At 39.6% G+C, this 15,814-nt stretch overlaps 1 long non-coding RNA gene across 1 annotated transcript; it reads left to right on the forward strand.

Moving 5' to 3' along the window:
• The first annotated feature begins 351 nt into the window (after positions 1 to 351).
• LOC116698123 (uncharacterized) lies at positions 352 to 14,920 on the forward strand. Its single transcript, XR_004334126.1, has 3 exons — positions 352 to 598; positions 5,690 to 5,694; positions 14,911 to 14,920. It is a non-coding gene; the product is annotated as an uncharacterized LOC116698123 (long non-coding RNA).
• Positions 14,921 to 15,814: the final 894 nt, after the last annotated feature.

Below are 15,814 nucleotides of genomic sequence, written 5' to 3' on the forward strand. Positions count from 1 at the left end.
AATGGATGGGGCAAAATACTGTCAAATTCTTGAGGAAAATCTGCTGCTCTCTACCAAAAAGTCAATGGGAAGAAGCTTTACCTTCTAACATGACAATGACCCAAAGCACACAGAAAAACTGACCACACAGCGGTTGAAGGAGAAAAAGGTGAATGTCCTTGCATGGTCTAGTCAGAGCCCAGACTTAAACCCCATTGGAAATCTGTGGAATGTCTCAAAGACAGCTGTCCACAAATGGTCACCATCAAATTTAACTGATTTTGAGCATTTCTGCAAAGAAGAGTGGTCCAATATTGCAACGTCTAGATTTGCAAAGTTAGTAGAAACATATCCCAACAGACTAATGCTGTAATTAAAGCAAAAGGGGGTTCAACGAAATACTGAAACAAGGTGGGGATAATTTTTCCAACTCAGTGATTATGTTTTTTTAATTTTTTTCTGACATGTTGGAGTTATATCTTTCACTTGTGTGTCATAAGTTGCACTGAGTAAATACAGCTGAATGAAATAAAAACTGTGTCTATCTTCATTTTAGGCTGCAAAGCAACACAATGTGATTATTTTAAAGAGGGCTGATTCTTTTCTATACCCACTGTATGTGGAGATATTTCACAGAATGAGTAAAATGTTGACCTGCGGAGGGCGTTGAAAAGGCAGGGGATCATCAACGTCATTAAGCTTCGTCCTCATTCATTAGTTGTTGAGATATTTTGCCGCCTGGACTACGACGGTGGACGGACAGACTATGCCATCCCCAAACAACTCACCGTTAGTAGGGCTAAAAAATAAATCAGAGGGGCTGCTTTCATGGGTCGCGTGTTTTTACAGGTGGCGGCGGTGAGGCGAGGAAACATGTTCCCAACATGTTAAACATTGTACATTATATAAACATCCTGCATATCAGTTCTTCTGTATTGGCAGTTAGGAAGTTAAAGCTTTGCTTCTGTATCATTTATTTTTAGACAGAATTTACACAAAACTATTTGTGTGATTCAAACAGTTTTAATCCAGTGTTGCTGGACTCAGTAAACAATGCCGTCAAAGTAGTTTGAAGCCATGAGCGGCTTGTATTGAATGTGTTCAGTTGAAGTTTGTGGGAAAAATATTTTCCCTGAAAGAGTCACTGAAGAACTTAAACAGCTCTGTGATTCAACAAGCCATCGATAAATAAACCAGAGGGACACAAAGAAAAGAGGCAGAGCATTTGAAAATAAATTTCAAACTTCTAATGTCTTTCTTTTCAGAAACGACTTTTCACAGAAAATCATCAGCGCAACAACGCATATAAATAGCTCCAGACAAAAAGACAGTTGTGGAGCAGACAGATTGTTTGGGTGAATGGCCGACAGGAACTCTGTGCAACACACACATACACAAAATGTGTTTGTCGGTATTTCCTGTTAATGACCCTGCAGTTATTATGCTGGAATTTGACCAGCTACTGTTCCCACCCTCCCACACACTATCAGGGCCCTTATGTTGTGAAGAAAAAAAACATGTTTCATCCTTGTTTTAAAGTGTGTTTGCAGTCATGGGTAAGCATGTTTCACCACTCAGATAACTGTTAACAGCGTCTGAAGCGTTGGTACTTTTACTATTAACCTGAACTAACCAGAACAAGGATTTTAACAGACACCTGCCAGTCAACCAGAGAGCAGGATTCTTCTTTGCTGTGGTATCACATCCTCATACCTAAACAACATTTCAACATAGGTCGATTTCCAAAGACTCAGGGTTAGTAAAACATCCAAAAAAAGAACTTAAATGAAGATGTAACATGACATCATAAGGTCTGTTAAAATAATGAATGACAGTTGACTTTTGGTTTCACACCGGACACGAACCTCGGTCTCCTGAGTGAAAGGTCTGTGTTTGTTAGACCCATGCACCACCCCAACCTATCTACCTAGGTGCTCTCAAACTTGTCACCTCACTTCCTTGTTTGATCTCACGATAATTACTACAGCCTCAAGAGGTTGCAGCCCAACAAAAAAAACATAATTGTTGGTCATTATTAGTTACTTGCATTATCCACCCATAAGGTCGTTTTCTGGGTAAGGATGGGTGGTAATAGCGATTTCAAAGCAAGACGACCAACATTCAACTCGAAAAAAGTAAAATAACCATTCCAATGACTCCAGAGCTGTTCGGTTAAGGTAAATTAAGCTTAAAAAAACTGCATAGTTCCCCCTTAAACACAGTACTGTCCAACCTGTATCTGTGGACATGTTACTCTGTTTGTATCGACAACAAATAACCTGATGCATATTGCTGGTATACGGTGCTGGTTGCTTATGGCTAACCTGGATGGAGCAAACCCCACAGTGAAATCTGACTTGTTTTAGTGGAACACGGTCAACTCGGTGTGACGTCAGTCTCAGCTCTGGCTTCTGACATCCAACGTAAATGGAATGCACTATTATCAACTTTTGCTACACCGACTGTCTTTGCTGTTTGTGTTAGCACTGATAGCCTACCTTCAGCTGTGTGCTGGTTCAACTGAGCTTGTGAACCTTTGCTCAGTCAGGTCAGAGGTCACAGCAGACAGTAGATTAATGGGAGCACAAAAGATGTGAAGCAGATGAATACATGAAGTTCCATTAAATCATCTGTGATTTTCTGTAGGATTGAAAGCACACTGTTGCCAGAGGTCAGTAGGACCAGTTCACATGACCAGTACTCTCAATCATACATATACATGGAAAGCAGCAGTCAGTCATGCAGTCATCATGAGCTAATTGAGTGACCATTTATAACAGATGACAGCAAACAGCTTTGACATTTCCTGTGTTCTCTTTCATTTCCTTCCCTCTTTTCTTCTTACAGGCTCAGGAGTCCAAACGGAGCATTTTAAATCATTTCCAGAGTTTATAAATATTAATAGGCTACTCTAATAGAAAACATATTTTAAAAACGACAATGTAAGATGTCCAATGAGGGATAAGAGTTGAGGACTTTCCTTTGCCTCAAATCTTCTTTTTAATCAATGATTTTAAGTGTCATTTTACACAATGATGTCACCACAGACCAGCAGCATGGGATCAACTGATGGTTATGAGCCACATTTTCTATTAGTCTTGCATCCTTTCATTAAATGTGGATAAAGCCGATCATACAGCTGTTGACATAAATCTTGATTTGTAATGATTTTGTCAGACATCCCAACCATGACATCATAATTTGGTCTGTCTGTATGACTACAGCACCACAAACTACATCCTCCAAAAGTGGAATCAACACCTTTCTAAAACAGAAACTGATGAGGGATTTATTGCAGGGCTGTTCAATTATTACTAAAGCCCCTTGAGGCAATTTTGTGATATTGGGCTATGTAAATAAATTTGACTATAAGACTGCATTTGTTTTGGCTAATAGCTATTTATATACCTAAACTGTACATACCTAGGTCTAGGATGTACCTTAAAATCTGGCAACTGATTGTTTTCAAAGTGAGATGAAGCATTTGATCAGTCAGTCTTTGTCAGGACAGAGAGGATAAATCTAAAAAAGTAGTTGATAAGTTTTGTCAGTTTTTTCAAAAAGTCAGTTTTTACAGATGTGGGGAGTGACTCTTCAACGACATACAGAAAACCTTCTTAATACAGCAGCACTCAGGATTAATCCTCCGATAGCAGCCATTTCAGCCATTGTGAAATCATTTCACAAAGTCCGTGCAGTCCCCATGACAACGGATACACAAACAACAACATGTGTGCTGTGATGTGATACTAACACTGAAACAGAATCAAAGTATTCAGTAATAGATTAGTATGGAAATGGAAACAAAGAAACGCAGTTTTCATCTCAACTAAACGTCAGGTTTAACCCACTGGTAAATACAGTTAGAAACGTTATCATTAGAGTTGTTTAATTTAGTTTAATTTTTAAATTTCCCTTCCAGCAAAGTTTAGAAGTGTTTACTGAAGTTAAAATAATTAGTTGTTTAAGTTTTAATTCAGATCTTTAGTTCGTTTTCATTATCTTTACTTTAGCCATTTTCAAATTTCCTAGTTTAGTTTTTAATTTTTGACTTTATTTCGGATGTTACATTTTCTTTACTAGAGTTTTATTACTTACTTTATTTCAGTTTAGGTTAGTTAAGTGGTTGCTAATTTGTCTTGGGTAACCCAGTTAACAAGTTCATTTACAAGCACGCATGACTATAAAACATTAAGTACCATAAATTTAAGCAAAACCTAAACTAAAAACGCATCATTTTTGTGACAAGTAACAAAAAGCAAATACATTTAAGGCATCAACAAATAAACAATACATTGTCTGTAACAGTTTGTTTGTCTTTTCTGCTGATGGAGCTCAACATGATAACACATCACAGATTAAAGAGCTGAACTCACTCCATGATTTACCTCTGGTACTCTGGTATGCTAATAGACAGCTAACCCCTGCCGTGTTCACATCTACTAGATCAGTGTGATCAGATACCAGGCTTTGATCTCAGGGTGAGGTAGGTGTGTGTGTGTGTGTGTGTGTGTGTGTGTGTGTGTGTGTGTGTGTGTGTGTGTGTGTGTGTCTGTGTGTGTCTGTGTGTGTGTGTGTTTGAAGGCTATATGGGCCGGGAGAGGAGAGGATGGAGGAGTCAGGCGTGGCTGCTGTCATTACCGAAAATGGAAGGAAATTACTGTTATTACACACACACACACACCCACACACACACACACACACACACACACACACACACACACCACACACACACGCGCGCACACACCACAGTGACCTACTGACCACATCTGATACAAACCTTTTCAAAATGCCCCCTCATGTTTCATTGAAACAAACCTTTCCACACTACTACTTTCCACGCCACTCTAACAGAAAACACTGGGTGCTAATTGGCTGGAAGGAGTCACTATAGAGTCCCAGAACACCCAAAACAGTAAGAATTCATCTCTGCGTTGAAACTTGATGACTTAAGCCACATTTCCCTGCATGGTACGGCACAACTCTATAGAACTCAGCTCATTACTTTTTGGTTTTCCATTCGCAAAACTTGTGGCTAGTATCTGGTACTTTTTTGGTACCAGGTAAGGTGCAAAGTGCGCTGAGCAGATAAAAAGTGCAGTTAAAACACTGCAGGCCACTGATTGGTCACACATGATCACTCACTCCCATCTCATAAAATATGGACGCTTGGTCAGGTGTCTTTGTCATTGTTACTCACGCTTTAAGTCTCCTTTTGCGTCATATAACACGCTTTACCCAAACATGCTTGGTTGGGACTGTTGGCGTCCCTTTTGACGCTGTTAGGTCAATGAAAGCTCGTTGATGGGCTCACGACTCCATGACTCGCGTAAACAGGACGGTTGGGTTTAGAAAACCGTCCCCTTATTGCCGCGTGTCAGCAATAAGGGGACGTCCGTCCAGATGCTGCTCTCCCCAGTACGTTACACGCTGACTGCCACTGTCCAAACCTCCGTATTTTACGCATTTGGAGTGACAACGGTTAGATTGGTCCGAGAAAACCGAAAACTAACGCAACACATACACCACGCACAAACCTGCATTTGAATAGTCAAGCTACTCTAAATTTGGCACAACAATTCTTGTATGTTGGAAAGTGCACAAAAATCTGCTGCCGGGGGCCAGAAAAACCTAAAGTAAAAACATCATTGATATTTTCCTTCTGGGCGGGGACAGAACTGAGTGACCTAATTCCCCAAGGGGGGAACAGTAGTGGTTTTGAAAAAAATGAATTCTTATGCTGCACTGTAACTTTTATTCTTTTGTTTTTTTGTGTCCTAATGTTTCTTTTGTTTTAGACTGTCCATTATATGTTTTATCTTTAAATGGGCTTATGCTGCACTGTATTCACTTGACACACTTTGAAAAATTGCATCCGCAAAACTTGTTTGGTTTTTCTTTTACTTTAATTGTTTAGTTCAGTATTTTTCAGTTTACCTTAATTTAGATGTTTAATGTTTTAGTTAACTTACGTTTAGTTTAATGATATAGTTTTCTTTAGTATAGTTGTTTTGGATACTAGATGTTTACTTTTTTATGCTTGCCTAAATTTAGAGATTTAACTTACAAACCAAATGTTTACACAGAATATCTGGAATTTATTTGGAGGTCAAACAGAGTGAGCACATTTGAAATATCAGTAATAATTTCTCATTGTACATAAAAACTACAGTGAGTTACCTTAGGTCAATGATGAAACAGCAAGTGGTACTGTGAACTGTGATGATGTTTACAACGGACAGTTTGGGTCATGATTTTACTGTTCAACCTTCAAAATAACCTGGAGGTCTGTTTACAGTCTGATCTGTGGGTTTCTTAGATCTTAGCTATAACTTGGGTAAGTTCAATTTTATCAGTAAAAGAAATGTGATTATCCTTTAAACCCCTTTTGATGCCTTTTTTTACCGTTAATTTGAATGTATTGCAATTAGTTAAAATCCTTGAGTGGTCCAAGCCCTTTAATACGGATATACGTATTTAAATATTTTTCCTGTAAAAAAAAGAACACTTAAACAAGCACAGTCAAACCAGAGAAAAAAAGGGGTTTTTTGGGAACAAAAGGACACACCACACACACACACACACACCACCCACACAAAAATGTGAAGTTTGGGGTTTCTACAGCCTTTTAGGGATTTTTTGTGGCTGAGGGTCACCAAAAATTACTCAATACATCACCAAGACAAAAAAGACACACCAAGACACACGACACACCACAACCAGACACACAGAACACAGACACACACAGACACCAACCCCGACACACAGACACACAAAAACACACAGACCCCACACACACACCACCACAACAAAACACACACACACACCCCACCACACACACACCACACCACAACCACAACACACACCAAAAGTAGGTAGTAATTAAAATGTAAAACACAGAGGCAGTAATATTTTGAGTGATGGCAGTGCCCAAAAACCGCACCACACGGAACCCCCGGGGGGGAGGGGGGGAGGGGAGGAGAGGGGGTTCAACCCTTTTGAGTCCCAGGCCAAAGAACCGCGTAATTGGGTTCCATCGGCCCAGTATGTGTGTGGGGTGGGTGTGGGGGGGGGTGGGGGTGTGTTTTTTGTTTTGTGTAATCTCTTTTGTCAAGGAAAAGTTACACACTTTTCACCCAGTTGCAAGTTTTTTTTGGGGTTTTTTTTCCCCCAAGTTGGTTTCCATTTCTCCCCTAAAACCGGGCAAAAAGGGTTGGGGGTTTTTTGGGAAAAAAATAGCGGGCAGCATAGAAAACACAATGAAGCTTTTGCCGAGGCTTTTTGCGTCGTTTGGCCCCGGTCAGAGGGGGACAACCAGGCCAAGGGTCCCGCCATCCTTCACAGGTGGCAAATTCCACCCTTTAGTCCGTCAAAGATAAATTATAACAACCAAAACATCCCCGAAAACCAGTCCATTTTCCCCAATTGACAAAATCATTTTAAAAATGAAAACTAGTTACGGTTCTGTATGAAAACGGCAACAAGGGGGTATAAGGGATGTGGAGTGGACAGAGAGGAGAAAAAATGGAGAGCCGCAAAAGTAAAATCTCCCACTTCAAACTGGGGTTTTTTTGCTTGCCTTTTCCCAGCTTTAAACAGCAAACCCAAATGTAGAATACTCGTTCAAAGTAGCGCATTAAAAATTTTACTTTAAAGTATAAAAGACCAAGGTAAAACACCCCCACTATTTGCAGTTTTGGCCCCTTTTTTAATAAATTATGTTTTGATTATATAATTGACCCCATTTTACTGCAGATTTTAAAAGATTGGGGAAATTTTAAAACTTTAGATTAGTGCGCTTTTTAATTTAAAATAAACATATAGTCTTATATTTTTTTAACTTATTGACGTGACCTAACTGAAATACTATAAATTTTTTGGGGTTAAAAAAAAAAGGAAAAAGAATTAAGTACAAATACCCAAACTATGTTAAATACAAAAGAACTGGAAATGATTTTTTATTCAACCACAGGGATGTGTCACAGAAACGGATTTTCTTCACTTAACAGGACAAAAAGTAGAGTAAAAGAGATTTAAATTTTTTAGAAAGTGGGGTTTTTCTTTTTTGGAGACGTTAGAGGCTGGTACCCCTCCCAGGCGTCCCAAAATTTAAACCCCAAAGGGAAACAGGTTTTGCTTTGCTTAGCAAAAAACTGGAAAGGAAACAGCTAGCATGGGTCGTCCAAAGGGGAAAAAAAACAGATTTACCTAAATAAAAAGACTTCCCATAAAATTGTTATTAAAATAAGATTTTTTGGCAATCAGTTGAAGCAAGTTAATGTTGTAAGAAAGTGCGGCCGTCTTCAGGCTAAAGGGGGCTTCTTGTATTTTAAAAACAGAGGGAAATGGTATAAAATTTTCTTCCAAGAAATAGTGCAAAGGGAAATGAAGGCCAGGGGTTTCTAAAATCCAAACTAAAAATAGGTATTTTAAAAACCCAAAAATGGCCTATTCCTGTAAAGTGTTGTGTTCTGAAGTCGCAAAGGTCAAAATTTAAATTTAAACTCCCTTGCAAGAGTCCCCATGGAATTCGGATTCTCTTGCCGCCCCCGGGGCAGCGAGGTACGACGAAACCGCCTTTCGCAAAAAAAAAGCGGTTTTTTGGGTTATCAGGGCCTTTAGAGGACAAGGTCTTTAGTTAAGGAAGGTGTTCAGACTACGGAAAACGGAAAAAAAAAGCCAAATAATGGATTTAAAAAAAAAAAAAAGGGTTTAAATGCGGGACTTTTTCAAAAGTAAAAAGAACGAGGAAGTCTCAATGAAAAAAAAAAAAATCTTTAAAATTGGCTGCTTTTATCAACTTTAGATTTCCCTTTTTAAAACTAAAAAAACCTTCTCGTTTTCTGTCTTTAGGAAAAAAAAATTTACCCAGACCCGTAGCCCCAAAGTGAAAAACAAAATAAGAAACCAGCCTTTAAAAGGGTCAAGTTCATACACGTTGTCTTATTTAAAAAACAACAGTAATTAATGACAAGATCATAAGAATCAGATTGTTTACTGTGTGTGTGTGTGTGTGTGTGTGTGTGTGTGTGTGTGTGTGTGTGTGTGTGGCCATATGTTGAATCAGTAATGAGCTACAGGCCTGCAGCAGTCAGTGTGTGTGTGTGTGTGTGTGTGTGTGTGTGTGTGTGTGTGTGTGTGTGTGTGTGTATGTTGTCCCACAGGCAACACAAGCTGTCACTGAAGAAGATGCCTTCGGACACACTAACACACAAACACACAGGCTGCTGGCTGAGGAAATTACTCAATACACACAGTGAGACTCTATTGCTGTTCTCAAGCTTTTCTAAACACTGTCAAATATCCCAAAAGCTGAAATAAGGTTAATTTAAAAAGAAAAGACTCAGGTAAGTTACATAACTCCAAACAAACATCACAGCATTTGTGTTTGTCCAAGTCAACTAACATCTGAAGAGTTCAATTAATGATGCTCCCAACAAATGCCCCTGTAATCACCAATGTCTCCCTATAGTCCCTCTGATACACCAGATGCCAAATATTGTACGTAAATGTACGGTCATGTCTAAAGAAGCTGTAAGGAATATTAACAAAAAAGTCACCTATGTATGGTTGACAAAAAGCCATCACTTTAAGGGATAGATGAAGCTAACAATGTTACATATTCCTTTTTCTAATGGGGGCATACAATTCAAGTTCCCTGACCATTATGGAAGAGTTTCTCATTCAGACACCAGACCATCAATGGCAAAGTGATGGATTTCTTAAAGGGGCTTTATAGTCTTTTCATATCAGATACATTTATGATATGAACAAACCTTTGTCAGTCTGAACAGATAAAGTACGATTGCTCTAGAGTCTGGTGTGTTCACGTTTGTATTCAGTCTTTAATTGTTAGGACAGGGAGACAGTGATGCCTGAGCCTTAACTAAACACAGCTGGATTGTTCCTCCTGTGTGTGGAGGTGGAGTCTGGTGTGGAGACTCCCCGGATCAAACCTGTAACAACGCATCAGAGCTGCAAAGATGTCACGCAGCGAGCATGAGAGCTGTGATTGGTCAGCTGGGACTACTCGTGTCTCCTTGCTCCACGTTTATGGTAACAGTAAAGACAAGAAGGAGCAGTCCAAAAAATGGTGTTCCACATTTACCAAAAGTGCATAACCATGAAATGCATTGAGAAAATTAAAACAAAATCTTAAAATAATGATCAATATCCAAATTTACTGTACTGAAATTGGAATTAACTCGATAAAACACATTAAAAGTAAAAACATTTCATAATAATGAGATTTGTTTTATGTAATTTATATATTTTTGGCATTCAGATAATTCCTTATTTTTAATGTCATTTATTTATTTTATTTATTTAATAATAGCCATTTTTTGGTCCCATCAGAAGCTTCCTCTCATTGTGATCGTTCCTGTTATCTGCACATTGAATGACAGAATGTAAACAGGATTACTTTTGTTTAAACAACACAAACTGATATTGTGAACGTCGATCAGAAGATGAATGGACAGATTTGATGCTCTGTCCTGCACTTTACAGTAGGAGACGGAGCGTTTCTCCTACATCGGCTATTTCCTGTATTTCATATAAATGTCACATCCTGTCTGGAACAACAGCCATTGTTTTTCCCCAGGAAGTGAACTTCCCGTGGACGGTCCGTTCTTCCTTCTGAGGGTCAGTCAGTGAAGTCGGACTCCAAAACTGGAACCGCTGTTCAAAAGGAAGAGTCTCCGTCAAAATGACAGTGACAGTTCTCAGTGACTGTATGTTCACACCAGCACACCTCATTTAAAAGCAGAGGTATGCGTTTCTTCTTACATGAACATGCAACACGTGATACATGATCCATACAGATACGAACGATATGATACTCTGTGACACATAGCTCCCATGTCCCAGTAATAGACCGACAGCTGACAACTGTGGTAACTTAACTGAACTTCACACAAGATTTGCTTAAGATCTGTGTTTGTTTCCTGCAGCGTATCTCCAACTCCAGTTTCAGATTCCTATTAAGTATTAATTAATCTCCACGTCCTTACGGACTTTGGCAGAGTTTTTTAGACAAAAAGTTGAATCTTCATTGTTTTGTTAAAACAAGCAATATGCAATTTTCTGCCAAAGATTTTTTCATTGCCTAAACTAAACCATTCAAGGCCTAACATTACTATTTTGTGAGACTTTTGCAAATCTTGTACTAGTGTGTACTTTATAGTTGTATGTACTATATCAAAATTATTATTTGATCACTTTTCCACACTGATATGCTGTCAGGTCCTGTTATTTTACTTATTTTGAATGCTGTCTCACTGTTAATGAGGGTTACTTTTTAACTGACTTGTTTACATGTTTTTATTTATTTATTTATAGAAATGGTGCAAAATCAAAGTGTTAATTTAAGTTTTCTGCTGTGTCAGACTCTTAAATGAACACTGAGGACTTTGTTCGGTCCGTTAAGTGCCAGTTTCATTAAGCTAACGAGCATCAATTAATTATGTTAATGAGCTGCAATTAAAATCTCTCCTGGAGGGAAACTATTCTGTTAGTTAACGAGCTGAAGGCTGAGAGACGATCTGATTGGCCTGTGTGTGTGTGTGTGTGTGTGTGTGTGTGTGTGTGTGTGTGTGTGTGTGTGTGTGAGGGGCCTCATCCTGAATTTTATCTCTCTGTGGCCCTGACATGCTTATCTCTGACAAGTACACACACACACACACACGCACATAAGACCTTGTCCCACTCTGGTCTCCTGCCAGACAGGGAAAATATCTGTGTGTGTGTGTGTGTGTGTGTGTGTGTGTGTGTGTGTGTGTGTGTGTACGTGTGCGTGCGTGCATGCGTGCGTGTTGTGTGCTGGATCCAGCTGTTGGCTTCATATCTGTGACCTCCTGTGGTCGGTGTATGGGTGTGTTGGGGAAGGAAGCTATAACCGGTTCACACTAATAGCATTTCTAATGAAGCTCCTGTGTGTGTGAGTGTGTGTGTGTGTGTGTGTGTGTGTGTGTGTGTGTGTGTGTGTGTGTGTGTGTGTGTGTGTGTGTGTGTGTGTGTCAGCATGAGCTCAGCCTCAGAGAGAGAGAGAGAGAGACAGGCAGATGGAGGACATCTTCCATTTAAGTAGAATGAAGTCAGATTTGAATTGTGAAGGCACATTTCTAACCATGAAACCCAAAATACATTATAAACCAGTAGAGTGTGTTTATTTTCTGATTAAACCTGGTGGTGTACAGTTTAATAAAGATTACTGCAGACAAGGAGTGTAAAAAAAACAGTTAATTTAGCTCGGTGTCATCTATGTGTGGGCAGGGTGCCGCTGCTCTGCTCCTGGCTCCAAGAGCTGTGGCACGAAGGAAACCCATGCCCCGATCACACTACCATGACACAGGATTTAAATCAACAAAACATCTTTGAGGTACTACAATTAGAACAAAAAATATGTATCAGTCCCAGCAAAAAAAATGTTCAAGTAAAAAACTTAGAAGACTTGACTTAAAACACAAAGGTCCAATAATTGTTTCCCTTGACATTGACAAAAGTCATTTTAACCCAGCAAGATCTTCCACTAAACCTAACCACTTAGAATGGTGCCCAAACCTAACCAAGCCACTGACATTCTGCAGTACATATCAAATACATATGTACAGTTACATTCAGGTTTCTTGCCACGCAAGTGCTTACAAGAGAACATAGGAAGTTAAAGTGACAGAATATTGCACAGTCAGCCTCATTACACAGTGTGTAATTCACAGTGAGCGAAGAATGGGACGAAGGTGCATTAAATTGCATACTGTGAAAACCTGTGAGGCACAATTAAGACGAATTTGATCTTCACTTAAAAAGAAATCAGAGGTTCCATTTACCGACTGGGAGCCTCTTTTACTTTTTCATCCTAAACTCTTCTTTGGGATGGAAAATGATGATGTCAGCGTACGTACACACACACCACACCACACACACACACACACACACACACACACACACACACACACACACACCACACACACACACACCACACACCCTCTTTGACTGGTTTCCAACTGTTGATTCATTAACAGACTCTACTGGAAGTAAAGCTTTTTTCTCCTGACAGGATGCTTTGTTCTCCTCTATATTCTCCTCTATTCGTCCTCTCAGCCTTTCTGTCCAGAAAACTGTGTCTCGTTATCCTTTGACCCAATTCACAATGTCATCAGATGCACACAGCTGTGGTTCATCACAAAAACCGATCTACTCTAACCACCACGGTCCAGTTCAGGCTTTCGGCCACAACAGACAGCTCGCTCTGAAATGTTTTGTGTTTGTTTGTGCCATAAAGTTTAAAACTGTACTTGCACTTCACAATAAAATATTCTCTAAATTAAAACACTAAAATACCTAATCAGGACAATTCAGTGTTTTTTGATGTGATGTTTATCAGCTGATCATCATCCTCCATTTTTTGATCCTCCAACTCTGATATTTTGGGTTCTTGAGTTCTTTTAGTTAGACACATTTTCTACTACTACTACTACTACTACTACTACTACTATAATACTGTATGTAAGACGTCATAAAAATAATATTTGACTGATAGATTCATTAAAGTCATGTGACATCTCACACTGAATCATAAACAGAGGCAGAAGCGGACCCGACTTGCATCAGTCAGTCTTATTCTTTTGATAATCTTGACATCAAAATCAAAGATCAATCAGTCCAATTGTTGGTCTGTGTGTGTGTGTGTGTGTGTGTGTGTGTGTGTGTGTGTCATTTTGTTTATGTCTTACTGTCATGTGACCTACTACCTCCAGGACTTTACACCCATGACTGTTGTTCAACAATGAAATTACCTCTTTTTATGACTGTCCTTCAAGAATCATGGAGTCACATGGTGACCTGAATGCAACATGGCTGTCTCAAGACACACACACACAACCAAACCCCCCCCCCCCCCCACACACACACACACACACACACAACCAAACACCCCCCACACACACCCCCCCACACACACACACACGGCGCTAAGCGACGGACGCCATAATGATGCCTCTGCAAAATAGCCTTGGGAAGGAACTTGTTTTGATGAAATGTGCTCGTTCAAAAACTCAGTAGTTACCATAGTCCTGCTAATTGTTTCCAGTGGGTCTGCACCTTCAGTAACTTCACAAACAGACAATCTGATGTTCACACCCACTTTATGATGACCAGCAGAATTTACACTTCTATATTTATTTAAAGGAAGTGTTCCCAGGAAGGTTGGTGTGTCTGTGGTCAAATGTTTTAGTCAGATACAGTCAGAGGTCAAAGGTCACCACAATAACTGTCCTCCCAGCTGGTTATGATGTAAATACCTTGGTAACCATGGCGACTGCGCTGAACTTCCTCTTTACTGCTGAGGAAGTTTTGGCACCCGTTGCCACCGACGACAGATGTTGGCTAATCTTCGGTTTCCGTCACTCCCTCTTCCTGTCGTCACAAGAAGTTCACCTCTGTCAAGGCCTCTCCTGTTTAAAGGAAGTCAAAATAAAAGCATTAAATGCTGACCTGTCAAAATAAGAGTACAGTCAACCCCCCCCCCCCCCCCCATACTTTCTGCCTCCTTTAATCTTTCATATACTGCCACTGTGTCCATGTTTCTTCTTCTTTAAAGCAGTGGTAAGTGAGGGAAGCCTGCAACTACTTCCTCCAGATTGGACCATAGGAAGTCAGTGAAATAAAAAAAATTAAACTCTAGATTCTTTACAACAAAGAACAATCTAGACACATCAATAATGAGCAACTATAGGCCGATATCAAACCTTCCGTTTTTAAGTAAAATCATTGAAAAAGTTTTTCTACAACTTAGCCATTTCCTGTCACTAAACAACCGTTTTGATACCTTTCAGTCTGGTTTCCGACCACACCACAGCACTGAGACGGCTCTCGTCAAAGTTTTTAATGACATCCACCTTAACACAGATAGTGGCAAAATTTCAATCTTAGTATTACTTGATCTCAGTGCTGCATTTGACACGGTTGACCACGACATATTACTAGACCGATTGGAAAACTGGGTAGGACTTTCTGGCTCAGTACTAAACTGGTTTGAATCCTACTTACAGAATAGGGATTACTTTGTGTCAATAGGTAATTATACATCTGAGCATTCAAATATGACGTATTGAGTTCCCCAAGGCTCCATTCTGGGGCCTCTTCTGTTTAACATCTTCATGCTCCCACTGGCCCAGATTATGGAGAACAACAAAATAAGTTACCATACTTATGCGGACGACACACAAATTTACATAACCTTATCACCAGGGGACTATAGTCCAATACAAAAACTGACTAAGTGCATCGAACAAATTAACGGCTGGATGTGCCAGAACTTTCTGAAATTAAATGAAGGAAAAACTGAGGTAGTTGTTTTTGGAGCAAAATAGGAACGATTAAAAGTCTGCGCTCAGCTTCAAACAACAATGTTAAAAACAACAGACAAAGCCAGAAATCTTGGTGTAGTCATGGACTCAGACCTGAACTTTAACAGCCACATTAAGACAATTACAAAGTCAGCCTACTATCACCTTAAGAACATATCAAGGGTTAAAGGACTTATGTGTCAACAGGATTTGGAAAAACTTGTCCATGCTTTCATCTTCAGTAGACTTGACTACTGTAACGGGGTCTTTACAGGTCTCCCTAAAAAATCAATCAGACAGCTGCAGCTGATTCAGAACGCTGCTGCTCGAGTCCTCACTAAGACCAAGAGACTGGATCACATCACTCCAGTCCTCACTAAGACCAAGAGACTGGATCACATCACTCCAGTTCTGAAGTCTTTACACTGGCTTCCAGTGTCTCAAAGAATTGATTTCAAAGTACTCTTGCTAGTTTATAAATCACTTAA

Source organism: Etheostoma spectabile, chromosome 11 (assembly GCF_008692095.1).
Source record: "Etheostoma spectabile isolate EspeVRDwgs_2016 chromosome 11, UIUC_Espe_1.0, whole genome shotgun sequence".
NCBI lineage: Eukaryota > Metazoa > Chordata > Actinopteri > Perciformes > Percidae > Etheostoma > Etheostoma spectabile.